The following is a 15,293-nucleotide window of genomic DNA, read 5'->3' on the forward strand; positions in this document are numbered from 1 at the left end:
ATGTGGGAACTCCTTCAAGACATTTGGAAAAGCATTCCTCATGAATCTGGTTGAGAGAATACCAAGAGTGTGCAAAGCTGTCATTAACACTTTCTTGATTACTACATGATTCCATATGTGTTACTTCAATGATAGGATGTCTTAACTATTTTTCTACTATGTAGAAAATAGTAAAAATAAAAACCCTTGAATGAGTAGGTGTCCAAACTTTTGACTGGTACTGTACATCTTCATATATAACCAAACGGTTAGGATGAATATTTTTACTTATTTATTTGTTTCACCTTTATTTGACCAGGTAGGCTACTTGAGAACAAGTTCTCATTTGCAACTGCAACCTGCCAAGATAAAGCAAAGCAGTTTGACACATACAACAACACAGAGTTACACATGGAATAAACAGCCATACAATAATACAGTAGAAAAAATCTATATACAGCAGGTGCAAATCAGGTAGGATAAGAGAGGTAAGGCAAGGCGAAGTAATTACAATATAGCAATTAAACACTGAAATGGTAAAGATACTGGGGTGCAAAGGAGCAAAATAAATACAGTGCCTTGCGAAAGTATTCGGCCCCCTTGAACTTTGCGACCTTTTGCCACATTTCAGGCTTCAAACATAAAGATATAAAACTGTATTTTTTTGTGAAGAATCAACAACAAGTGGGACACAATCATGAAGTGGAACGACATTTATTGGATATTTCAAACTTTTTTAACAAATCAAAAACTGAAAAATTGGGTGTGCAAAATTATTCAGCCCCCTTAAGTTAATACTTTGTAGCGCCACCTTTTGCTGCGATTACAGCTGTAAGTCACTTGGGGTATGTCTCTATCAGTTTTGCACATCAAGAGACTGACATTTTTTCCCATTCCTCCTTGCAAAACAGCTCGAGCTCAGTGAGGTTGGATGGAGAGCATTTCTGAACAGCAGTTTTCAGTTCTTTCCACAGATTCTCGATTGGATTCAGGTCTGGACTTTGACTTGGCCATTCTAACACCTGGATATGTTTATTTTTGAACCTTTCCATTGTAGATTTTGCTTTATGTTTTGGATCATTGTCTTGTTGGAAGACAAATCTCCATCCCAGTCTCAGGTCTTTTGCAGACTCCATCAGGTTTTCTTCCAGAATGGTCCTGTATTTGGCTCCATCCATCTTCCCATCAATTTTAACCATCTTCCCTGTCCCTGCTGAAGAAAAGCAGGCCCAAACCATGATGCTGCCACCACAATGTTTGACAGTGGGGATGGTGTGTTTAGGGTGATGAGCTGTGTTGCTTTTACGCCAAACATAACGTTTTGCATTGTTGCCAACAAGTTCAATTTTGGTTTCATCTGACCAGAGCACCTTCTTCCACATGTTTGGTGTGTCTCCCAGGTGGCTTGTGGCAAACTTTAAACAACACTTTTTATGGATATCTTTAAGAAATGGCTTTCTTCTTGCCACTCTTCCATAAAGGCCAGATTTGTGCAATATACAACTGATTGTTGTCCTATGGACAGAGTCTCCCACCTCAGCTGTAGATCTCTGCAGTTCATCCAGAGTGATCATGGGCCTCTTGGCTGCATCTCTGATCAATCTTCTCCTTGTATGAGCTGAAAGTTTAGAGGGACGGCCAGGTCTTTGTACATTTGCAGTGGTCTGATACTCCTTCCATTTCAATATTATCGCTTGCACAGTGCTCCTTGGGATGTTTAAAGCTTGGGAAATCTTTTTGTATCCAAATCCAGCTTTAAACTTCTTTACAACAGTATCTCGGACCGGCCTGGTGTGTTTCTTGTTCTTCATGATGCTCTCTGCGCTTTGACCTGAGCCCTAGGACCATGCCCCAGGACTACCTGACATGATGACTCCTTGCTGTCCCCAGTCTACCTGGCCATGCTGCTGCTCCAGTTTCAACTTCCACCTGACTGTGCTGCTGCTCTAGTTTCAACTGTTCTGCCTTATTATTATTCGACCATGCTGGTCATTTATGAACATTGAACATCTTGACCATGTTCTGTTATAATCTCCACCCGGCACAGCCAGAAGAGGACTGGCCACCCCACATAGCCTGGTTCCTCTCTAGGTTTCTTCCTAGGTATTGGCCTTTCTAGGGAGTTTTTCCTAGCCACTGTGCTTCTCCACCTGCATTGCTTGCTGTTTGGGGTTTTAGGCTGGGTTTCTGTACAGCACTTTGAGATATCAGCTGATGTACGAAGGGCTATATAAATAAATTTGATTTGATTTGATTTGATTTTAACGGACCTCTGAGACTATCACAGTGCAGGTGCATTTATACGGAGACTTGATTACACACAGGTGGATTGTATTTATCATCATTAGTCATTTAGGTCAACATTGGATCATTCAGAGATCCTCACTGAACTTCTGGAGAGAGTTTGCTGCACTGAAAGTAAAGGGGCTGAATAATATTGCACGCACAATTTTTCAGTTTTTGATTTGTTACAAAAGTTTGAAATATCCAATAAATGTCGTTCCACTTCATAATTGTGTCCCACTTGTTGTTGATTCTTCACAAAAAAATACAGTTTTATATCTTTATGTTTGAAGCCTGAAATGTGGCAAAAGGTCGCAAAGTTCAAGGGGGCCGAATACTTTCACAAGGCACTGTATACAGAGAAGAGAGTCGGCCTGAGAATTGAACCCTGTGGCACCCCCATAAAGACTTCAAGAGGCCCAGACAACAGGCCCAATTTGACACACTGAACTCTATCAGAGAAGTAGTTGGTGAACCAGGCGAGGCAATCATTTGAGAAACCAATAAGCCAATAAGAATACGATGATTGACAGAGTCGAAAGCCTTAGACCGGTCGATGAATACGGCTGCACAGTAATGTCTCTTATCGATGGCGGTTGAGATATCCTTTAGGACCTTGAGCGTGATTAAGGTGCAGCCATGACCAGCTCTGAAACCAGATTGCATAGTGGAGAGGTTATGGCGAGATTCAAAATAGTCGGTAATCTGTTTGTTAACTTGGCTTTCGAAGACCTAAGAAAGGCAGGGTAGAATAGATATAAGTCTGTAGCAGTTTGGGTTTAGAATTTCTCCCCCTTTGAGGTGGATGACCACGGCAGCTTTCCAATCTATGGGAATCTCAGAAGATCCGAAAGAGAGGTTGAACAGGAGGTGCTCTTATTATCCATGGACTTTACAGTGTTCCAGAAGTTTTTTGAATTTGTGCTACATGATGCAAATTTCTGCATGAAAAAGCTAGCCTTAGCTTTCCTAACTGCCCGTGTATATTTGTTCCTAACTTCCCTGAAAAATTACATTACAATTACATCACTGGGGCTATTCAATGCTAATGCAGAACGCACAGGATGTTTTTGTGCTGGTCAAGGGCAGTCAGGTCTAGAGTGAACCAAGGGCTATATCTGTTCCTGGTTCTACATGGGGCATGATTATTTAAAATGGTGAGGAAGGCATTTTTAAAGAATAACCAGGCATCCTCTACTGATGGAACAGTTGAAACTGGAGCAGCAGCATAGCCAGGTGGACTGGGGACAGCAAGAAGTCATCATGCCATGTAGTCCTGAGGCATGGTTCTAGGGCTCAGGTCCTCCGAGAGAGAGAAAGAGAGAAAGAGAAAATTAGAGATGGCATACTTAAATTCACACCGGAAACCGGATAAGTCAGGAGAAATATTCCACATATATCAGACTGACCCTAGCCACCCAACACATAAACTACTGCAGTATAAATACTGGAGGCTGAGACAGGAGGGTCAGGAGACACTGTGGCCCTGTCCGATGACACCCCCGGACAGGGCCAAACTGGCAGGATATAACCCCACCCACTTTGACAAAGGATAGCCCCCACACCACTAGAGGGATATCTTCAACCACCAACTTACCATCCTGAGACAAGGCTGAGTATAGCCCACAAAGATCTCCACCACAGCACAACCCAAGGGGTGGGGGGCGCCAACCCAGATGGGAAGACCACGTCAGTGACTCAACCCACTCAAGTGATGCACCCCTCCTAGGGACGGCATGGAAGAGCAACCGTGACTCAGTCCCTGTTATAGGGCTAGAGGCAGAGAATCCAGGTGGAAAGAGGGGAACCGGCCAGGCAGAGACAGCAAGGGCTGATGAGAGAGATATTGTCTCTAAGAGACGATAAAAACCAGGTGATGTCACTGCATATGTGGGTGGTGGAACTAAATGGTAGGTTAATGCATAAGGCATATATTACCATAGTAATGTCTCTTTTGGGGATATGACTTTTACACATGAATAGCTGATATACTTTCTCCTATTTGTTTTGATCATTTTATATGAAAGAGTACAGACTTTTTAGACTGGTACGAAGAGTGAAGCCCTTATGTGGTTGGGAGGGATATGCAGGAATCATCTCACGAAGCTTGTTCGTATCTCAATTCATTGCAAGCCAGATGCTGCAACCAAGGCCAGAGTAAAAAGTGCTTGCCAGGGACCCAAACACAGAGCCCATATGTCTTTGTGAGAGACAAGAAATTCCCTCTGAGGGTAAACCTGATGCGACCATCTCCAAGTAAGATACGCTTCCTTCTATGGTACATGGGTGGGAATGAGTGTCCAGCTGTAGACAATAAGGGCAGACCCTCAAGACATTAACCTCATCTACATAGCTCATGTACAAAGCAGTACATGGTTACTGAGTGACTAATTCAGAAGAGTAATATTTTATGCCACAAGTAGAAATAACCAGACAGACATTTGCAGACCTTTAAGATATTATTTACGATCATAAGAGGAAATATCACAGATGGCCAGCATCCCGGAGTCGCCTATTCACTATTGACGTTGAGACTGGTGTTTTGCGGGTACTATTTAATGAAGCTGCCAGTTGAGGAATTATGAGGTGTCTGTTTCTCAAACTAGACACATTAATGTACTTGTCTTCTTGCTCAGTTGTGCACCGGGGCCTTCCACTCCTCTTTCTATTCTGGTTAGAGTCAGTTTTCGTGTGTTTTGTGAAGGGAGTAGCACACAGAGCTGTATGAGATCTTTGGTTTCTTGGCAATTTCTCACCTTGAATAGCCTTCATTTCTCAGATCAAGAATAGACTGACGAGTTTCAGAAGAAAGTTATTTGTTTCTGGCCATATTGAGCCTGTAATTTAACCCACAAATCGTGAGGCTCCAGATACTCAACTAGTCTAAAGAAGGCCAGTTTTATTGATACTTTAATCAGCACAGTTTTCAGCTGTGCTAACATAATTGCAAAAGTGTTTTCTAATGATCAATTCACTTTAAAGTGATAAACTTGGATTAGCTAACACAACATGCCATTGGAACACAGGAGTGATGGTTGCTGATAATTGGCCTCTGTACACCTATGTAGATATTCCATTAAAAATCATACGTTTCCAGTTACAATAGTCACTTACAACATTAACCATGTCTACACTGTATTTCTGATCAATTTCATGTTATTTTAATGGACCCCAAAAAATTATTTTCTTTCAAAAACAAGGACATTTCTAAGTGACCCCAAACTGGAAAGACATTTGGCTGTTAGCTAGCTAGCATGAGGTAAAATGAATGAACAAGGTGTAAACCAATGCCCCTGAGTGGTTTTGTAATGACCCCCGACATGGTTTATGAACAGGGCCTGGAAAATAACTTTTTGGTCCACCAGCCACTGTGACAGGTAGATGAAAACATCTACCAGCCACTTAGAATTCTTACAAGCCAATACATTTATCAGTCATAATAACGCCAAAAACCAGGTTTCAGATTCCCCCCAAAACAAAATTACGCTAAAAAGTTTTCACTATCAAAATCAAACTTTTTCAATAGAAAACAACACAATTGGATGTTCTCAGTCCAAAACCATGCTTAAACTACACCAGGAAAAGAAATGTGTGAGGTATGGGGAAGAGGGTATAGTTGCCCGTTAATTTCGATTGCAGACCTCAAGAGACTGATGTTTGGTTGGCTGTATTTCTGTACTGCATGCACAAACACATAGTTTGCTAAACAAAAGACCACACGATTGATACAAATCATCATATCATTCTGCCAGGTAAGCCTACTATGCAGTTAACATTTAATTTGGAAAGTTTTATGGGAAACTCTTTAGAAATGATTGTTTCTTAATAGCTAACTGGCGATACAAAGTGGTAGACACAGACATTCCCATTCTGTTATCTGCAGAAAGTTGCAAGAAATACAAATCACTGATACATTCCTTAATATTCTTTAATATTATTTACATGTAGGCTTTTGATTGAAAAAATCTGTGCTCGTTTTTTTTCTCTAGGGCACTCAGAAACAACTGCACAGTGAAGCCTATCATTACAACAATTATTATCTTGGTGATTTTTTTCCTGGTCACACTGGTGCTCCTAAAATAAAATGTCAGGTCGCACAGAAAAATATCTAGGAGCATATGAGACCAAAATAATCGCACTTTAGAGCCATGGCATCAAACAATGACAGAAGGCTTAGTATAAGCATCAGGTATAACCATGCCTGTATAACATCATATTGGCTTTTATACATTAAATGGAGACAAACGTTTAAAACCCAATGCACTAAAAAATTATAAAATTACCATGATTGAGGATGTACAGAATCAAATTACCGAGCTGCATTCACATTCATCATCCTAACGAGATGTACTCATCCAGAAAAATAGAATGAATTGAACACAAAAGGGTAGGCGATACAATAATCCCTTTTGAATTGTATGGTAGAGACCAATTTGTCATTTTAATTAACATTACACAGAAGAAAAAAAACACTTCTGAGGATGTCAGGGAGACAGGGGGGAGAAATCTTTGATTCTCATGGTTGGTTGGCTGGAATTCGGATGTCTGTTCCGAGCTTATTAACTGTGTTGACAAATAGCTACACATGGTTTCGCAGGTTATAATGTCAGTCTCCATCGTCCAGCAGACCTACGTGCCAGAGGGGCCCATAAAACAGGTTGACACACAGACAGGAAGTACTGTCCACTTGGTCACCACTACTCCTGTGTTACTCATTTCAAAGGGACGGGTGCAGAACTCCCTTCTGGATGGCTGGTCACTCCTCCTGACTGACTGACTACAATATGGGCAACTCATGCCTCTACGCACAAACACATGCGGTGTCCATTAGCTATCAAAAAGGGCAATATTTCACAAGGGGTAATCTCACACCCATCAAACTCACTCTCACAAATCCAACCTGACTTTTATAGACATAATTATGAGGTCTATGAATATTGTATCAAATGAATATATGCATGTTTTACTGAAAAGCCATTTCTCTGTTGGAAAATCAACCGTAGACAGAATGGCTGCACTGCTGGCAAATCTGTTTGCATTTTAAAGACAAATCCCTGCCATGAGCTCCACTCAGACATTTAAATCCAAAGTTGAAGTTAATGAGTCCCGAATTGGGAGTACGTTTTGCATTCTCTCTCTCTCCATTTCTCTCCCTCCCGCTCTCTTTCTGATTTACACTTACTCTTATTGTCTGTGGTCTATTTAGTGCAGCGGAGATACATTTTATTGGCAACCACTTAATGCCATTGAGTGGCTGTTTATTTTCACCATGGTAGGGCACCAAAAAGACCCCTCCACCAGTGAAAAGGCAGTCCCTGTGCCTGCTGGAAGTCCAGCTGCTGGAAGTCCAAGTCGCGTAAAATTCAGTTTGGTGAAATATTCTTCTCCTTCACTAATTTTAGCACTGCTTGGAAGATTGTAATGCAGTCTGACTTTTGCAAACAAGTTAGTTTAAACGTTTGTATCATCACATTTACATTGGAAATTGTCGAATCATGACATGCATTTTTGATTTGCCTTTTTCCACGGCAACAAAGAGTATGAGGAGTGGGGGTTGATTCATTTGAGCAAGGCTTGGAGGGAATGGAATCTGGGAAATAGCTAATGTCTCCCATAGGGTTTTGGCATGGTCTCTGCCCTCTTGTTTGTGGGGTAGCCATTGGCAGCTCTACATAGTGGTTTTTGCAAGAGATAAATTATATCATAATCCACTTAGATGGGACCACATTCTCATCTCAGCTCTTTTAGACCTGAGACAAGTTTTCTCCAGAGTATGAATAGTTTTACTGCTCCAATCCCACATTTTTTTTTAACTCTGTGGCCGATTTAGCTATAAGATTAACATGACTCAAAAAACAAAGTCTTGAGACTGGAAAGTGGTCATTTAAAATAGGAGATATTTTGCATGTAAGTTGGGATATCAAGAAGAGCATGACTAAACTGAAAAGTGACCTATGTTATGTTAGGAGTTATTCACTTGGAAAGCCCATCTTCATTACAAAATACTGATGGTTTGAAAGACTTATATGGCGCAGTGGTCAACATACTGTAGCCTTCACTCATAGTAAACAGTCAATATACAAGTATATACTGCAAATCTTCTCTACCAGTGGTAACGGACTGCTATAATTCAAAGAACCCAATTTGACACAACTGTATGATTATTTTATAATATGTATAATTTTCTAAGTCAGTGTTGTGTAGTTCTAAAGTATGGTGAGTCAGTTGTCTGTAATTGTAATGATAATTTGATGATCTTTCTGGCAACGACTTTGCTCTATTCAGATTGGTCAGATGTTTTGTTAATTGTTGGTGCATGACAGGAAGTAGTTGGGTTGATGCAAGGCTGTAACTGTGGTCAGTTGTTCATTAAATAAAGAGTTAAATAAAGGTTAAACAATAATATATACAGTGAGGGAAAAAATTATTTAATCCCCTGCTGATTTTGTACGTTTGCCCACTGACAAAGAAATTATCAGTCTATCATTTTAATTGTAGGTTTATTTGAACAGTGAGAGACAGAATAACAACAATGAAATCCAGAAAAACGCATGTCAAAAATGTTATACATTGATTTGCATTTTAATGAGGGAAATAAGTATTTGACCCCCTCTCAATCATAAAGATTTCTGGCTCACAGGTGTCTTTTATACAGGTAACAAGCTGAGATTAGGAGCACACTCTTAAAGGGAGTGCTCCTAATCTCAGTTTGTCACCCGTATAAAAGACACCCGTCCACAGAAGCAATCAATCAGATTCCAAACTCTCCACCATGGCCAAGATCAAAGAGCTCTCCAAAGATGTCAGGGACAAGATTGTAGACCTACACAAGGCTGGAAGGGGCTACAAGACCATCGCCAAGCAGCTTGGTGAGAAGGTGACAACAGTTGGTGCGATTATTCGCAAATGGAAGAAACACAAAAGAACTGTCAATCTCCCTCAGCCTGGGGCTCCATGCATGATCTCACCTCGTGGAGTTGCAATGTTCTTGAGAACGGTGAGGAATCAGCCCAGAACTACACGGGAGGATCTTGTCAATGATCTCAAGGCAGCTGGGACCATAGTCACCAAGAAAGCAATTGGTAATACATTACGCTGTGAAGGACTGAAATCCTGTAGCGCCCGCAAGGTCCCCCTGCTCAAGAAAGCACATATACATGCCCTTCTGAAGTTTGCCAATGAACATCTGAATGATTCAGAGGACAACTGGGTGAATGTGTTGTGGTCAGATGAGACCAAAATTGAGTTCTTTGGCATCTTCTCAACTCACCGTGTTTGGAGGAGGAGGAATGCTGCCTATGACCCCAAGAACACTATCCCCACCGTCAAACATGGAGGTGGAAACATTATGCTTTGGTGGTGTTTTTCTGCTAATGGGACAGGACAACTTCACCGCATCAGAGGGACGATGGACGGGGCCATGTACCGTCAAATCTTGGGTGAGGACCTCCTTCCCTCAGCCAGGGCATTGAAAATTGGTCGTGGATCGGTATTCCAGCATGACAATGACCCAAAACACATGGCCAAGGCAACAAAGGAGTGGCTCAAGAAGAAGCACATTAAGATCCTGGAGTGGCCTAGCCAGTCTCCAGACCTTAATCCCATAGAAAATCTGTGGAGGGAGCTGAAGGTTCGAGTTGCCAAACAACTACAAGAAACATCTGACCTCTGTGATTGCCAACAAGGGTTTTGCCACCAAGTACTAAGTCATGTTTTGCAGAGGGGCAAAATACTTATTTCCCTCATTAAAATGCAAATCAATTTATAACATTTTTGACATGCGTTATTCTGGATTTTTTTGTTTTATTCTGTCGCTCACTGTTCAAATAAACCTACCATTAAAATGATAGACTGATAATTTCTTTGTCAGTGGGCAAACGTACAAAATCAAGCAGGGGATCAAATACTTTTTTCCCTCACTGTATATATACATACTATATATATATCTGCAAAAGAGTATCGGTCTCCATCCAGTGTTTGTTCACATAGTCATACATCCATCTTCTAAAGAACCACCAAACTACACAACAATTCCTTTATGAACCTGTAATTCCATGATCATGTTCTCCAATTTGTCTCCTTTGTTGTCACACAAAAAAACTGCATCCAATGTCACCAGACAGACATGGAACCTACAATTATGTCACACACTGATCTGTTTTACCTGTCCTTGTGCTTGTCTCCACCCCCCTCTAGGTGTCACCCATCTTCCCCATTATCCCCTGGGTACTTAAACCTGTGTTCTCTGTTTGTCTGTTGCCAGTTCATCTTGTTTGTCAAGTCAATCATCATTTTTTCTCAGCTCCTGCTTTTCCCCAGTCTCTCTTTTTCTTGCTCTCCTGGTTTTGACTATTGCCTGACCTGACTCTGAGCCCGCCTGCCTGACCACTCTGCCTGACCCTGAGCCTGCCTACCGTACTGTGCCTTTGCTCCTACTCTGTATTACCAACCTCTGCCTGACCTGACCCTAAGCCTGCCTGCCGTCCTGTGCCTTTGCCACTACTCTGTATTGTCGACCCCTGCCCTCGTTGACCTGTCGTTTGCCTGCACCTGTTGCTATAATAAACATTGTTACTTCAACACAGTCTGCATTTGGGTCTTACCTGTAACGTGATGAATTAATGCCCTCAAAGCTGGTGTGTGGAGGATATATTGTCACGGTATGCCGGCCCTCGACTGGGTCTCGGGCCTAACAATACCTGTGCCAATATATCCTCCAAACACCGGCTTCTCGGGCCTTATCACTTTTATACAACAAATTCAAATACATATACAACATATTATCCAACATATTCAAATAATGATTGACATATTTTCATTTAAAACGTTATTTTGATACATTTATTCATACTATTTCATCCTTCGACAAGATATAGTCCCAAAACAAATCTAGGGATGCTACCCAAGCCAGTTGGTCGTTTGTTCTATTGGTTTCATTTCCAGTCATTCTGTCTTTTTGTTCTATATCTATGGGCCCAGTCGTTAATTTGATATTTTACATTGGCTGGCAAAATTCTTATTCCTTGCTTGCTTGCTAGATAGCCAACTATGGCTAACTTACTGTCACGTCAAACAGTGCAGAAAGAATAACAACAGTAGCTGAATTTGTTTAAGCTGTTTTCTAGAGACATTGATTTGGATACATACATAACAATGAGCTAATGATGCACTATTTTGCCTGGCATAGAACATGTGCTCTCTGGTTAGGACACTGTTGTTCAGAGGAGCTAGCAAACAACACCGCTAACACAATAACGTCAAACTGAAGCTGGAAATACTGCAAACTAGCTGCACTTTGTTTTGTTTTACCTTTTTCAATTGACATGTATTTGTATATTTCTATAAAAATGATGCCAGCTGATTTATGATTTAGACTGGCTGAGAAAGGCTGCCTGTCTCTCTCTCTCATCCCAACTCCCGACCACTACTCGTTTATTACTATGGGACAGACGGAGATCGAATTTGAATATTGAAACAATATTGCAAATGTCGGCGAGACAGACAGTAAGGTTTATACAAATCTCTGCTGTTAAAAACTAAATGTTAGTCTAAAAGAAATGTGAGATAATGTCTAGATGCTTTTTATAGAAGAGATCAAGTTTATATCTTCACTGTCTGGACTGATGAGATAATAGATTGCGCAGTCAAATGGAACAGAGTAAATAGGCATTTTAACATCATATATTTAGCCTGTGGTAACTTGTGGAATAGACACCGTCTAGAAAGCCCTTTTAACCAGTCACAGCCAAACAATCTACATAGACAAAATTCGTCAAAATTCTGCCCTGCAAGAGCTGCCGTGGTCAACTGTAAGTGCTGTGATTGTGAAGTGGAAACGTCTAGGAGCAACAACGGCTCAGCCGTGAAGTGGTAGGCAATACAAGCTCACAGAATGGGACCTCTGCTGAAGTGCGTAGCATGTAAAAAATAATCTGTCCTGCGATGCAACACTCACTACTGACTCCCAAACTGCCTCTGGAAGCAACGTCAGCACAAGAATTGTTCGTCCGGAGCTTCATGAAATGGGTTTCCATGGCCGAACAGCCGCACACAAGCCTAAGACCACCATGTGCAATGCCAAGCATCTACTGGAGTGGTGTGAAGCTTGCCACCATTGGACCCTAGAGCAGTGGAAATGCATTCTCTGGAGTGATTAATCACTCTTCACCATCTGGCATTCCGATTGATGAATCTGGGTTTGGCGGATGCCAGGAGAACACTACCTGTCCCAATGCATAGTGCCAACTGTAAAGTTGGGTGGAAGAGGAATTATGGTCTGGGGCTGTTTTTCATGGTTTCGGGCTAGGCCCCTTAGTTCCAGTGAAGGGAAATCTTTATTATACGGCATACAATGACACTCTAGTCAATTCTGTGCTTCCAACTTTGTTGCAAAAGTTTGGGAATTCCCTTTTCTGTTTTATCATGACAATTTCCCTGTGCACAAAGCAAGGTCCATACAGAAATGTTTGGTCAAGATCGTTGAGGAAGAACTTGACTGTTCTGCACAGAGCCCTTAACTCAACCCCATCGAACACCTTTGGGATGAATTGGAACAGCACCTGCGACATTTTGGAATGAGATGTTCAATGAGCAGTTGTCCACATTTATGGTCATGTAGTGTATGATGGCCATGCTTTTGCAAAAACCACCTTTCTTTTTCATTGTAAGCTCATTTACTTACAGTATGTGTGACTGCTAGCCAAAATAGCATTGGACTTCTGTCATCATCTGATGAAAATTAAGCTATTTTCTGCTGAATGTGTTGCACTAATACATTTTGCGTGAAGGAAAACTATAGTTGCAAACCCCTGATTACTCTATTGAAGAAAAAACACATTTGAAATGGTTTAAAAATCATATTTTTTGATGGTTTGTGTTTTAAAAGTGCTGATTTCTGAAAGCTAGTGCGACCCATGCATACCATGTATGTTTGTAGTAACAGGACTGTAAAAGGAATTGGTGTCTTTTCCCACATAGATACAATTTAATGAATACAGCAGCAAATCTGTCTGTGATCTTAACCTGGTGTGACATGGTACCACTTTCACACTTACAGGTTGGGTATGAGGTAAGAGGGCTGTAAAAATGAAGTTGTTATTTCATGTGCCTTAATAACAAACTTGTATGCCATCAGTAAATATGAATACAATTGTTAAATTAAGAGCCTAGTTGGTTTCGCCACAGAAAATATAGGAACCTTCCCAGTTGATCTATACTTCCGGCGCCGACAGACTCGCTTCGCGTTCCTAGGAAACTATGCAGAATTTAGTTTTTTTACATGTTATTTCTTACATTGCTACCCCAAGTAATCTTAGGTTTTATTACATACAGTCGGGAGAAAATACTGGATATAAGAGCACCGTCAACTCACCATCATTACGACCAGGAATACGAATTTCCCGAAGCGGATCCTCTGTTTTGCCCACCACCCAGGACAATGGATCGGATCCCAGCCAGCGAACCAAAACAACGATGCCCTAAAAGGGGCAGACGAAGTGGTCTTCTGGTCAGGCTCCATTGACGGGAACATTGCGCACCGTTCCCGTTCATACTACTTGCCAATGTCCAGTCTCATGACAACAAGGTAGATGAAATCCGAGCAAGGGTAGCATTCCAGAGAGACATAAGAGACTGTAACGTTCTTTGCTTCACGGAAACATGGCTCACTCGAGGCGCTATCGGAGTCGGTACAGCCACCTGGTTTCATCACGCATCGCGCCGACAGAAACAAGCATCTTTCTAGTAAGGAGAGCGGCGGAGGGGTATGCCTTATGATTAACAAGACGTGGTGTGATCATAACAACATACAGGAACTCAAATCCTTCTTTCACCTGACTTAGAATTCCTCACAATCAAATGTCGACCGGATTATCTACTTTGTACACTGGAAACCACATATCCTGAGGCTGCATTCATTGTTGCTGGGGATTTTAACCTTTTGCGTGTAGGGGGCAGTATTTTGGTTTTTGGCTAAGGATTTTGCCTGCAATATACACCTACTGGAGAGCTCTTCTTTGTCTACACCCATTCAGCTTTATTCACACCCACTTAAGCCTTAGCCCCACCCATCTCTTTAACAGTCTGCTGAGCTTGAGATAGAAGCTGTTTTTCAGTCTCTCTGTCCCTGCTTTGATGCACCTGTACTGACTTCACATTCTGGATGATAACGGGGTGAAAAGGCAATGGCTCGGGTCGTTGTTGTCTTTGATATCTTTATGGCCTTCCTGTGACATCGGGTGGTGTAGGTGTCCTGGAGGGCAGGTAGTTTGCCCCCGGTGATGTGTTGCCGTACCGGGCGGCGATACAGCCCGACAGGATGCTCTCGATTGTGTATCTGTAAACATTTGTGAGTGCTTTTGGTGACAAGCCAAATTTCTTCAGCCTCCTGAGGTTGAAGAGGTGCTGCTGCGCCTTCTTCACCACCCTGACTGTGTGGGTGGACCAAATCAGTTTGTCCGTGATGTGTACGCTGAGGAATTTAAAACTTACTACCCTCTCCACTACTTTCCCGTCGATGTGGATGGGGGGTGCTCCCTCTGCTGTTTCCTGAAGTCTGCGATCATATTTCCTGACACCACACTCCGAGGGCCTTCACCTCCTCCCTGTAGGCTCTCTCGTCATTGTTGGTAATCAAGCCTACCACTGTAGTGTTGTCTGCAAACTTGATGGGCGGTAGTCGTTTAGCTCAGTTACCTTAGCTTTCTTGGGAACAGGAACAATGGTGGCCCTCTTGAACTTGACAGCTTAGGATAGAAAACACTCTAAAGTTTCCAAAACTGTAAAAATATTGTCTGTGAGTATAACAGAACTGATATTGCAGATTTTAACCTTTTGCGTGTAGGGGGCAGTATTTTGGTTTTTGGCTATTTTAAAAAGGTTTTTAAAATCTTTAGGGGTGTGTAAGGGGTACATGGCAGGGTAGGGTGCCCCAGGTATTTCTTGACATTTTTCAAAAAATCTTTATAAAAAAAGACAGTCCTTTTTCTCTCTCATTGCACCAAATTCTTACTTCCTATGACTTCATGTGTTCA

This window comes from Oncorhynchus kisutch, linkage group LG21 (assembly GCF_002021735.2).
Source record: "Oncorhynchus kisutch isolate 150728-3 linkage group LG21, Okis_V2, whole genome shotgun sequence".
Lineage (NCBI taxonomy): Eukaryota > Metazoa > Chordata > Actinopteri > Salmoniformes > Salmonidae > Oncorhynchus > Oncorhynchus kisutch.